The sequence below is a fragment of the Chrysoperla carnea genome, chromosome 1 (genome assembly GCF_905475395.1).
Source record: "Chrysoperla carnea chromosome 1, inChrCarn1.1, whole genome shotgun sequence".
NCBI lineage: Eukaryota > Metazoa > Arthropoda > Insecta > Neuroptera > Chrysopidae > Chrysoperla > Chrysoperla carnea.
Genome location: NC_058337.1, coordinates 126,849,601 through 126,862,905, shown reverse-complemented (window position 1 = coordinate 126,862,905; position 13,305 = coordinate 126,849,601).

The window sequence follows — 13,305 nt, the reverse complement described above, 5'->3', positions numbered from 1 at the left end:
ATTTCCGACGTCGACGTCGACTGACTTCAAAGTAACTGACTCTGGCAGTGGCAGAGAAGATGAGACTTTGTCTCCTCCTCTTCACCACTGTGACAGCTCCTGCAGTAATCGTGATACACTGCCAGGCCTAAGCGTTCAGCATGCTTGCCGCCCAGCCAATGTCCTGTGATAGCCGCAACAACTTTGCGAACAGAGGCCCTTGGAAGTGATGTAAGAACTTCGGAACACCTGCGATTGTACTCAGACCATATCTGTCTGGTAGTACCACAAGTACGTTCTTCCCTCCATTTAAGATTGGCCTTTTTCAAGATATCCTCTTTCAGGAGCAACTTGCAGTTTGCAAATGGAACTCCCGGGAAGCATTGTGCCATTTCTGGCAAGCTCGTCGGCGTCACAATTTCCTGGAATGTCCCTGTGTCCCGGTATCCATACCAGGTTTACATTCATTTGTTCCGCCAGCTCATTTAAGGACGTACGGCTGTCCTGTACTACCTTTGACGTTGGATAGACTGAGCTGAATGATTTTAGAGCCACTTGGCTGTCGGTGAAGATTGTAATGTCCCTGCACCTAAGGGTGTTCAGTCTTAGGCATTCACAAACCTCATGAATAGTACCATCACTTCCGCTTGATACACACTACAGTGATCCGGCAGCCGAAATGATAGATGCAGTTTAAGATCTTCAGAAAAGATCCCACAATCCACCTTCTTCACTAACTTAGATCTGTCAGTGTAGAAAACAACGCTCTTTGGCTTAATTAGGTTCTCCTCCCAATCCTGTCTGGGAGGGATCTTTTCTGGTCAACTTCATTAACTAAAGCAATAAATGGTCAAAGAGATTTAAGCGTCGTATACCGCGTAGTTCATGTCGTAGTTGCACCCGTATTTCGTCATTAATAACACTCTATGTATAATTTCATCATACATAAACCAAAATAAAATAGATATACTTGTTATATAGAACGAATAAATTAAAATATATTCTTAAAAATTGTATCACAAAGTTGATTAGTTCCACTTGGCAATAATTTGTCAACAAAATTCATGCAAAGGTATATCTTATATATATTACCTTTTTGTGTTGGTCATTTATGTTTAATAACAAACAAACAAAAAAACAAGTGCTTTTACTGTATGTAACAACAATCAATGTATGGTGTGTTTTATGGTTAAATTGTGGTTTAAAATGTATGTATGTATGTATGCATCGACCATGTCAATTATTCCTAAAAACTATATAATTTATGTATATCTCACCTGCTGTGTTCATGAAAACATGACAAGATAAAGTTATACATTCACCATTTATGCCATAAATTTTTACACAATATTTGGTTAGACAATTGACAAGCGATAACAATTGAATAACCAAAATGTTTGACAAATGAACAAGGTGGATAAAGAAAAAAAAAAAGGTTTTTATTGTTTATTGGTATTGCAGTTTCAAAGTTAGTTGAGCTTGCATTACAAGAAGCCGAAATTATGTACGTTATTCTAGCAAGATTTGAAATATCTGATTTTACCACTTAACTTTCAATACATACAAAAGTTTGAAAACGAAAACTGGTACTGAGTTTTTTTGAAAATTCCAGGCGAGATGGTTGGCATTTTTTCGCCCATAGATACTTGTCTAAGGAGACTTTTTCGGAGTTTCTGGAGAGACAAGATTGGTTCGAAATACATGGACAAGAGGAAGCGATAGACCTGTCTGGTAATTTGCAACAAATTTCGTTTAACTTCGTTCAATCAGAGAAGAGATTTAGCCCCCTGATTCGTTTAAATTTCGGTTTTTTAGGTTTAGGTATAAATCTATCCCTGGTTTGGGCTTCAAGTTTTCAAGCAAAATGGCAGGTATAAAACGCTACTATCTTGCACGAAAATATTATTCAAAAATATGTATCAGTGTGAATTTTTGTTTGACGGATTAATAAGGATAATGCTGTTAACGGTCTGGTGGTGTACTGTAAAGGATACTTGCTTGTTATTCATGGGGAAGATCATCTGTTCGAAACCAACCAAAGTCAAATGATTTTTTTAAAATTATACTTTGTTATACTCAAAGAGTTTCAAAAAAACTAGAAAACACGCTTTATTTCACAAAAAAGTCGATAATATCGACGCTTTATTGCATAAAGAAGTGGCTAATAATTCAAAGCGTGAGGTAGGTCGACATCTATCAAGTGTGCTAATTTAAATAATGAATTTTGAGACCATCCTTCGCTTCGAATTTTACTTCAAATTGAAATTATGATCCACTTTTTAGTGGAATAAAGTGTGTTAATTTTTTTTAAACTATAATTTATTTAACTGCATCTATTAGGCATTCAACTTATTATAAATGGATTACAAGAACATTCACATCCTATATACGAACCTTTTTGTAAAATAATTGTTAGTTTTATCCAAATGTAGTAGATGGCTCTCAAAATTATTCTTGGTGGCTTAAAAACTTTAATCTATGAATACTATTTTAATAATTAATTAAATATAAGAAAAAAATTATTGAATTTAGTAATAAAAATTTAAATTTTGTTTAATTTTCTTTTGTATTTATAATTATTGATGAGTGTTGCTTAATGTTTTGTAATTACGGTGCATAATATATTTACGACAATTATATTTATAGGTATTTCTTTACAAATATTGCAAAAACAAATAGCATAATGTATGAATACAGTGTGATCCAAAAATTACGATTATCATTCACAAAACGTTTGCATCTCAATATTTTGATTTTTAGTTCCATTCTTTTATTTATTCGAATTAAGATTATCAATTGCCATATCTTTTTACAATATTTAGACCATTTGTCACAATGAGTAGCTCAATCAGTTAAAGCTCAACTAAATCCGTGCGCGGTAACCCTGTGTAGTGGGCTCGATTCACGACGTCGCAACCTAAATTAATTTAGCTAATAATTGAGATTATACTAATGTAATTAATGATATATGCATGGAGTAGACCTATTAGCCTCTAAAAATAATTGAGTTTCTTAAATAATCAGCGAAAAAAACGGTCAACTTACCTAGTTCATACTATAATAATTCCATTAAAAGGGATTATATAGGAAAAGAGTTTAGTGAGAAGTATTTTCAAACCATCCAAAATGAATCGTTCCCTTCGGATCGTTCTGATCAAAAGCTTCAAGGCCAAAAAACTTTTGAATTAACAGTTTTCAAAACTACACAATATGGTTACAGTATATGACTACCATCTTAATAATGAGACATCGTACAACACACCAATGAACAACATTTTGGGGGTTAAGAAAAACTTTCACAGAAGGCCATTTTCCTGTCCTACGAGGTCCCCTCCACAATTATTTCAAATTGATACTCCTAAAAAGTCTTGTTTATCCCCGATTGAAATAAAAATTACTTTCTAATAAGTATAATTTTGAGCATAAATGCAAGAAATATCCACGGAATTCACTTGGATTGGAACCTAAATTGCATTCATATGGTTGGTTATAGCTTAATTATGCATTTTGACCGGATTATTTACCTTTTACTATTTTACCAAAATACCAACCATTCGCATTCTGTATTTAATATTAACTGTGTTATCATGCATAAACACTGATAAATAAATACAAAACCTTGAAGGTAGTAATAATAATAATGATATTATAATAAACTTATTATATTAATTTTAGAACGCATTATAATATGAAATAAACCTTATCATACTCTTCTAATTCAACGAATTTAATATTTGGTAGCAAACTAATGACACCGTAAAACTATCAACGCAAGTTCTAATACATTCATTCATAAAGGTGAAGTTCAAATATCATTCTAAACATCTATTTTGTAATACCGTGTTATTCATTGCAATTAACGAGGCACTTTATAGAGATTGTAATTAACAAGGCACTTTATAAGTGTTTATTGTACTAAAAAAAAGAAAATAATTTTTCGTATGAGTCACTCATTTGTGAATGTTTGTAAAAGTTGATCGCGCTAAATTCAAAATAATAAGAATGATTCGAAGCGCCACGAGTTTTTTCAAATAGTCAAGTATGAGCGAATCATAACAAACATTATTTTTAAGCTAATGAAGTATAATGGTTAAAGCCAATCATATCAAAAATGAAGAGTTTTGCTTTTAATGAGTTTACTCCCCCCCCCCCTTCGTAACCGAAATCAATGAAACATATTTTTGTATTATTACTAAGCAGTTAAAAGCTTGTAGTACTGTTAAAGATGTTACAAGTAACGGAAAATGAAAGGACCCACTCACTTTTTGCTAAAACCTCATGGAATGTGTTTCTTAGGTGCCAAATATCATGTTATTTCTATTTGTTAATAATTAATGAATAATTAATTCAATGGAACGGTAAATGTTAAAATTGACTTGCAATATTAATAAATAGGCAACTTGCATAAAATATAAGCTATACATGTATAATAGTTTTCGATTATTTGATAAACACCTAACATTTACGTCATACAAGTTGCCTAATTACTAATTTTATAAGTGAACTATAACTTTGTTTCATTGAATTAAAAATTTATTGTTTATTAATAAATAGAAACATTTGCGCCACTAACTCATGCACTACTAATGATATTTGACACCCAAGAAACACATTCCATGGGGTTTCAGAAAAATGCGAGCGGTTTCTTTCTTTTTCCTTTATTAGCCGACTTTTGTAATATCTTTGACTGTACCATTGAGTATAGGCAAATAGTTCATACAGATGTAACACAAGTTATCTATACATGAAAAATATATTACAAATAGCAGACCATCCAATATCACCTATCGAAGATTTTGAAGTAATTAATAAATATCAGTAAAATTGGATCATTTAATTAACACAGTTTATAACCGATTGCTTAAGATTTTTAAGTGCGTTTGTTCGTTTTTTACTGTCAATTGTTTGTCTGATTAGAATGGAAGTAATTACCTAATGAGTAATTAAATTGAGTTGATAAAATTTATTATTAATAAAACGAAAAAACAAGACTATACACAAAAATGAATGTATTAATAAATTATTTCTAACTTTATGAGTTTAAATTCACGAATTAGAAAGGTAAACTCAATTAAAGACCATATTTACTGACTCAATTTTAATATTATGTAAAAGATATTATTATTAGTTATACAATAAAACTTTTTACTTAAATTTATCACATAACAGAATGAATATATATTTCCTGCACTAAAGTTAAAAAAAATAAAAAAACAATATGCTTAAAAAGTTTAAGAAAGTAAATTCTAATTTGTCTTAATGGTTTACATAATTTATTATCATATTTTTCTACATAAATCTTATTACTTACACTTAGTGTATGTTTTTTATACCTCCAGTTTGCATAAAATAAATTTATGACTGAATATTCTATTATCACATGAACAGGATGTATCAGTAGCCACGACGAATTATTGAAAAATTATTCGCTAATTATAATTTTTAATTTTCAGTATTTCTGGGATAAGGCTAATAATAATTGTAATTGGTTAAGTTGTTGAAAATAAATTTTACTACAATTTGGCAAATTTGATTCGATCTTATTGGAATTATTTCTGAAACCAACTATCACTTATGTGCTTAATTCTGGTACCATGACTCCACATACTTGAAACCCATTTGAGCTATGTTAATTATGATCACATATTTGAAAAGTATGACTCAAATTTAGTTGGCTTTGATACTTTGTTTATCAAAATTGGATTAAATTTGGATGTGATAGAGCAAAATAAAATTTTTTGGATTTTGATGACGTCATAAAGTTAAAAATTCTATTTTTTTGATCACACAGGTAAATTTGTTCCAATCTTATTGGAATTTTTTTGAAACCCACTAATTTTGGGCCATCCTTTTTAGCTGTGATGCCAGTTTTTCGCTAGCTATCACTTATGTGCTTAATTCTGGCATCAGGACTCTGGCACCATTCTTGAAACCTATTTGGGTTAGGTTAATTTTGATCACAAATTTGAAAAGTATGACCAAAATTTAGTTGGCTTTGATACTTGGATAAAATTTGGATGTGATAGAGCAAAATTATATTTTTTAATTTTGATGACGTCATGAAGTTTAAAAATTCGATTTTTTTGATAACACAGACAGACAGTTTTTTGAAACCCACTTACCAAAATCCCCTGTTACTATCTGTATGTCTGCTATAAACTACACGTATAATATTATTGTTGGTACGATAACAATGTAATATAATTAACTTCTATATCAGTGTTAACAAAATTAGTTTGTATTTACCATCGATTCCCCTAATAATTATCATAAGAAAATATAGAGCCCCTATGTCCCTCTAAAAACTTTAATGTTTTAACATTGCATAGGTATTTATTAATTTAAGGACGAAAACTCAAATTAAATTTTTCGATATATACCGTTTTCGTATGTATCGAAAGTTTTCGAAATATTGATGCCTGAAGGCTTAGAGCAAAACACTTGCAGAAGAAATACTTATTTAAAATTAAAAGAAATACTTAGAACACAAATGTCATTCACAAAACCTATAAAATGTATTTTATGGAAAAAACGAGACTCGATTGTTATAATTTTCTTTATGGGAAAATATTTGTCATGAATATTATATTTCCAAATTAATCTTATCAAATTTACCCTTGTTAAAAAATAAACAAGCTGTGGGTAGGTTCTAGTTTTTAGTGGATAGAGGTAGCAACTAGCTAAAGCAAGTAAAGCTTAAAGCTTTATGGGAAAAGCTAAAAATATAAAATTTTTATGATAATTTCATTATACAATTGGAAAACTTGATAATGATTCAATTTCAAACTAAATCTAAAACTTGTCAACTAAAAAAAATTTATTTCAGTAAGAATTTTCTAAATATGGAGGTATTAATTTCTTTGTTGAAAGCAACCTTAAATAAAATAAATAAATAAAATAAATAAAAATTTCTTTGTTTAAATGCTTTTATGCAGTCACAACATGCAGTTCATTTCTGTATTGTAAGTTGCCATGTACGTCTATTTAGAAGCATTCATAATCTGAAATTTCTCTTATACACGCAAATGATAATTCATACAAACATTGCAAGTTGCTGTATACATAATAAGATTGTACAATTTACATGCAAGACAATTTGTTCACTTTAAAATACCTCAATTTTTTCAATTAAAAATAAAAATAATTCATTGACTATTAATATTTATTTAAAAAAATAATAATAATTCTAGCATCATAAAGTTTTTTTTTATATTTTTTATTTTATTTCAGGTCGTTTTTAACATCTAGGTCATTAGCGACCGCAAAATTATTCAAGTATTATTTAATAATCGATAATATTCTCGCCCTGTAGATAATTTATAAATCGAATTTTTAATTAAATAAAGCGTTATTGATTTATCTCGAATTTATGTAATTGAAATACTATGTCTATAATACTAAAATAAGTCGATCAAATGTCGTTTCTTTTACAAGAAAAAAACTTATTTATTATGTAAAAAGGGAATCTGATTGACTAAGTTATCAAAATCTAGAATGATGAAGTTAAGGCAGTATATCCCTTTTATTAATTAAAGTAACAAAAAAGGATTTCATAAAATTCTACCCTTAAGTGTGTTAAATAGGGGATGAAAGTTTGTAAAGAGTAGGGGTTATTTTTGAGTCGATTATGTTGAAATTTTGTAAAAATTCTCGAAAATTTCTCGAAGACCAAATATGCGGGTTTTTAAGGATTCAGCTCTATGGATGAAAAAGAAGGGTTTAAGGAATAAAAACTTCATGTGCTTACTTGAGGGAAAATCGGATGCATGCTTGGAGGGAAAGCTGAGCCTGATTGTTATTTCGTAATAAAAAAAGGGAGAGTAGGGTATATATTTTTTAGACAATGCATATTGAAATCAATGAACTATTAACTGCCTTTGAATTGGGTTATTTCGATAAAAGTGAAGTGCTGTGGAGAAAGGACATGAAAAATAAACCTAAGAATGCAGACCTAAAACTTTTCTTATTACTGGAAATTATTTGTATACATCAAATCTACCACGTTCTATGCCACTGTATGATAATCCCTATCCCTATCCCTATATGTTATAAATGTGGAACTAAGGATATTTTTTTGTTACGCTTTCACGCAAAAACTGCCGAATCAGAATAACACATGAGCTATAAATTATAAAGATATATATTTAAAAAAAATTAAGTTAATTAAATTTAATCTGACATTTTACTGCTCCATCTATGATGATCATTTTGAAAAATAAATTAACGATTTCTGTAAAAATTTAAAATAGTCAATGTCAAACAATTTATGGCCAACTTTTCTGATATACTCAATGAAATAATGACTATTTTACACTTAAAAAATTGAAAACTAAGTAAATATTTTAGCTGTGTAAAACAATCCCTTCGAGTGTTATGGAAGGGGGATAAGCCCAGTGAAGCGGGCGGGTATCCAGTTAGTTATATGATAATATGATGATAATTTGACAAAATATAGAGAAAAACAAAATAATTTAAAATAAAGTAAAAAATCTTTTCAATCAAATTGTGAAATCTTTCTCGATTATTTTAAATTTAACAACCATCGCTTTTTAAATGCAAATTAAAAATATTAAAAAAACATAAATAACTTAACAGACAGGTTTCAAAATGAAGGGTCTTCTTTTTATTGCAAATTGACAATATGCAAATTCACAATTAATTATAATAAATTTAAGTAAAATTGCATCCAAATTGATTAAAAAAAAAGTTGTAAGTTTCTATTAAATTTCCATTATCTTGATTTTAGTTTTCACAATTTTTTTATTCCGTCCATATTATTAATAATAAACGTTAAAAAGGCCATATGGTACCGAAATGTATACAGTTTTTTATGTGGGTATACATTGTACCTTATGAAAATTGAACATATTAAATATATATTAGTGATTGCATTTGTAAATGTGATATAACGGGGGCGCAAAAATGTTTTATAAAGAGAGTCAGCTAGGACGTCAGGATACGTGTATTCAAAATAAACTTTTTATGCTCACTTCTGGGTATCTGAAGTTACTGAATACAAGTTAAACCCGATTAACAAAGAGGGTTTTTATAAGTTTAACGTGACTGTGTATCTCTGTATCTGTGTGTCTGCGTGTCTGCCGGCATCGTAGCGCCTAAAAGGTAAGAAAGTGCGAGTTTAGGGTTCCGTACACGGAAAAGCTAAATAATAATCGATGGTCCACAAAATCGAATAAGTTTAGAGAAGAAAAACAAGGTAATTTAATGGAGAGTGTTCTTAGATACGTTTCAAGGGCGAGTTTAGGATTCCATATACGTAAAAATTTTCGGAGGTTTTTTTAAACTTTGTAAATTTCTCTTGTTTTTTACTACCACTAACTTCAATCAATCAATCAATAAGCCCTCTATCCTGAACTTCCGTCTGTTTAAAAGTGTTTGTTTTCTTCTTTTACAGAATATCTTTAAGTTCAGTGTGCCTTTTGGCAAAGGCCTCCTCTAACATTGCCCATTGTGCTCCACCACTTACTTACCTTTGATCAATTACTGTGGTTTCTGAATATTTATCGATTAATTAAACGCCCAAGTTTTGCCTGTAATCGATATTTTAAGGCAAAGTTTGTCCCATGATCCAAAGATTTTTCCAAAACATATTAAATTTTTTCAATTATAAAACTTTTCTTCTCTCGTTTCCACTGAATTTATTTCTATTTTTAACGTATTTTCAAATTTCATTATGATATCCGAATTCCATTATGAGATCCGACTAGTCCTTATCATATTCTACAAATATTTTCATTATTTCGAAAAGGTGTGACAAGATCGTAGATTTTTTTTCGCATTTCTTCACAAAATATGTTAAAAAGATAGCAAAAATTAAAATTGGTAAAGAAATACGGATTATACAAGCATTTTAAACTACCAATTAAACAGATATTAGACAGAGATAGATCGGACATAGTTTTCTACGTCATATACTATGTTTGCCATAAGAACTCTGCTTTGTTAGAAAGAGATACAAACATACTTTTGGTGACTTTTAACTTTTATTTTTATGGTTATTCGAAAAACATTTTTCTCTGCATTTTGTGCATGAATGAGTTTTTATCAAATAAACAAAAACCATCGATATTTTCGAGTCAGTGGATGAAATATTTCTTTATTAAGTTGCGATGTTGGTTAACCTTTCTTTCTTTAAAGATCCAACAAATACAAACGTTGTAAAATTTATTTTAACCTGCTGAGTGACTTTATATTTGACTTTCTTTGTATAATACAGCAAACATACGTTCAATGAAAAACAGTTGTAATTCAGTTGAAAGATTTTTTATTTTTATTCTCCTTTCTTTTATATTTAGATTACCTGACTTCTATTTCATTTCCTTTATATTTACCAGATGGCCCCTTTTTTTGTTAATACAATACACGTCTGTTGTACATACGTAGAACGAAAAACGAGAAGGAAAATCCATATTCACCCCATTTGGTAGAGTGGAATACGAATGAAGTCATTATACCTACCATTTTTATATATTAACATTATTTTAGGGTCGTCAAATTTTATTTAACGAGTCATCATTATTGGAAAATATATTATTTCTAATAAAATATTCGCAATTTTTTAAAATTGTAATTTCTTCGTATTTTTAAATTGAAGTAATTTTTTTAAATCTATTTTAAACCTATTAAATGGAAGACTGAGGATCCATACCATTTACAATTACAGGACCTTGTTTTGACGCAAGGCGCAACGATGTTTTCCTGGGATCGGGTATGTCATGACGATACGTCTTCTTAAACTGTAACTCCTCAACATTGTGCGTTACGTCAGGAAGAAAATTGTTAAATAAAAGTCAGCAAATACGAAAAAAATAACGACCATGACTGCACTAAGGTGTACTCTTAGTAATGGTACAGGTTCTTCATCCAGAAGGATTAAAACAGCCATTTCTTAAGAAAGGAATGTTTTTTCGTGTTCGTACTGGGAGAGACTTTAAGCAGGATCAGGTAACGTGAGCTCAAGAGGTTGTCCTACCCAACGTACCTAGTGAAAGGGTTGGAATACTCCTGCGAAGTTGGTGGGTACTATTGTGTGTTTCTTTTTGCTTTGTTCGTTTTAGGTCAAGGAGAATTAAAGCAGGATCAGGTAAAATGGGCTTACGGAGTTGTCAAGTCAAAGACAGTTAAAGTAATGGAATACTCTAGCGAAGTAGGTGGGTACAGGCTAGTTTCTTAGAAAAACTCTCTTTGTTGTTTTTTACCAAATTTTTATATTTATTTAAATTGTAAAATTACAATCAAATATGTTGTCACAGTTGCCAAAATACGTAAAAGTATTGTCCGATCGATTGATATCAATCCATAAACACTGAAGGTAAAATTACGTTGATGAACACGAATCGAAAATCGTTCTAATTCAATATAAACAATATTGGGGATTGTTTTTGAATTCATTAATAACTTTTGTATAACATTTTTGGTATTATTTGCCAAATCAGCTGTGCTTGTCGTCAAATTAGTTGTGATGATTATAAATATCTAAAATCAAATATCTACTACTAAAGTGAATATAATAAAATACGCAAATAAAAAAGTATGTTTTAAACGTAAAACAAAAAGGTAGTAAGGAATCATGTAAAAGGCGCAAAATCATGTTAATTTTTTGAATTCCGATGACGTCAGAAAGTTTAAAAATTCGAATTTTTTTGATAACACAAGCTACTACTAATATTAAATAAGTCACTTTTTTCAGTTGTGATGTCACTTTTTCGCTAGCTATCACTTACATGCTTAATTCCGGGACCAGGCCTCCACATTCCTTAAACCTAATAGTGATAGGTTAATTTTGATCACAAATTTGAAAAGTATGACTCAAATTTAGTAGGATTACATACTGGATTTATCAAAATTGGATAAAATTTGGATGTAATAGAGCAAAATTAAATTTTTTGGATTCTGATGACGTCATAAAGTTGAAAAATTCGTTTTTTTTGATAACACAAGCATATTTTATGCGATCTTATTGAAATTTTTTTTGAAACCCACTAATTTTGGGTCATTCTATTCAGCTGTGATGTCAGTTTTTCGCTAGTTATCACTTGTGTGCTTAATTCTGGTGCCAGGACTCCACATCCTTGAAACCTGTTTGAGCTAGACTAGTTTTGATCACAAATTTGAAAAATATGACCCAATTTTAGTTGAGTTTTATACTTTGTTTATCAAAATTGGATAAAATTTGTATGTGATAGAGCAAAATTAAATTTTTTGGATTCTGATGACGTCATAAAGTATAAAAATTCGATTTTTTTGATAACATAAGCAAATTTGATCCGATTTTATTGGAATTTTTTTTGAAACCACTTAATTATTGGTCATTCTTTTCCGCTGTGATGTCAGTTTTTCGCTAACTATGACTTATGTGCTTAATTCCGGGACCATGCCTCCACATTCTTGAAACCTAATAATGCTAGGTTAATTTTGACCACAAATTTGAAAAGTATGACCCAAATTTAGTAGAATCACATACTTGGTTTATCAAAATTGGATAAAATTTGGATGAGACAGTGCAAAATTCTATTTTTTGGATCCTGATGACGTCATAAAGTAAAAAAATTCGATTTTACTTTTATGTTAAATACTATCAGTTCTACGAATTTTCATCAAAGTCGTTACATCCCATCCCGATATATATTAGGCGCAACCTAAATACTTGCCACCTGTGCTATGTACCCTCGTTACGGCAGTGACTACTTTACAGATAATATAGAATACAGATTTTACTTACAAATAAATAGGCAGTCCATAAGAAAACCACTGCTTGTATGTGTAATTCATGTTCCCATGAAACATCTTGATTTTTTTTATGGTATAATACACTGAACAATATTGAATGAATCGTAGATATTATTGTGGTAGTGATCATTGAAATTATACTAAATCCAAATGCATTGATTAATAAATCACTTGTGTCACATAATAAATCATGTGTTTGATTCAAATCTCCAACTAAAAATTTATAGAAATAAACGTATTGAAAAATTTTGGTGGAATATGGCCTTTTTTTGTGTAAGAAACTTCGATTAAATAATGATGAAATTTGATTTAAACAAAATAGGTTAAATTTTTACGATATCTCTTTTATTACAGAAATTAGCTAATTCAATCACCAGAATACGTAATTAAATATTTATTTATTTTTGAAATAAATTACTCTTTCCGCGTGGATCGTCTATCTCCGGATTAAAAAAATTTAATTATGTATTTATTTTAATGAAATGACTTTTACTGTACAAATTTTTATACACCGGCAAGTAAATAAGATATTCACAATAGAAATTGTTGGGAATTTTCGTGCAGATCTATAAAATTATA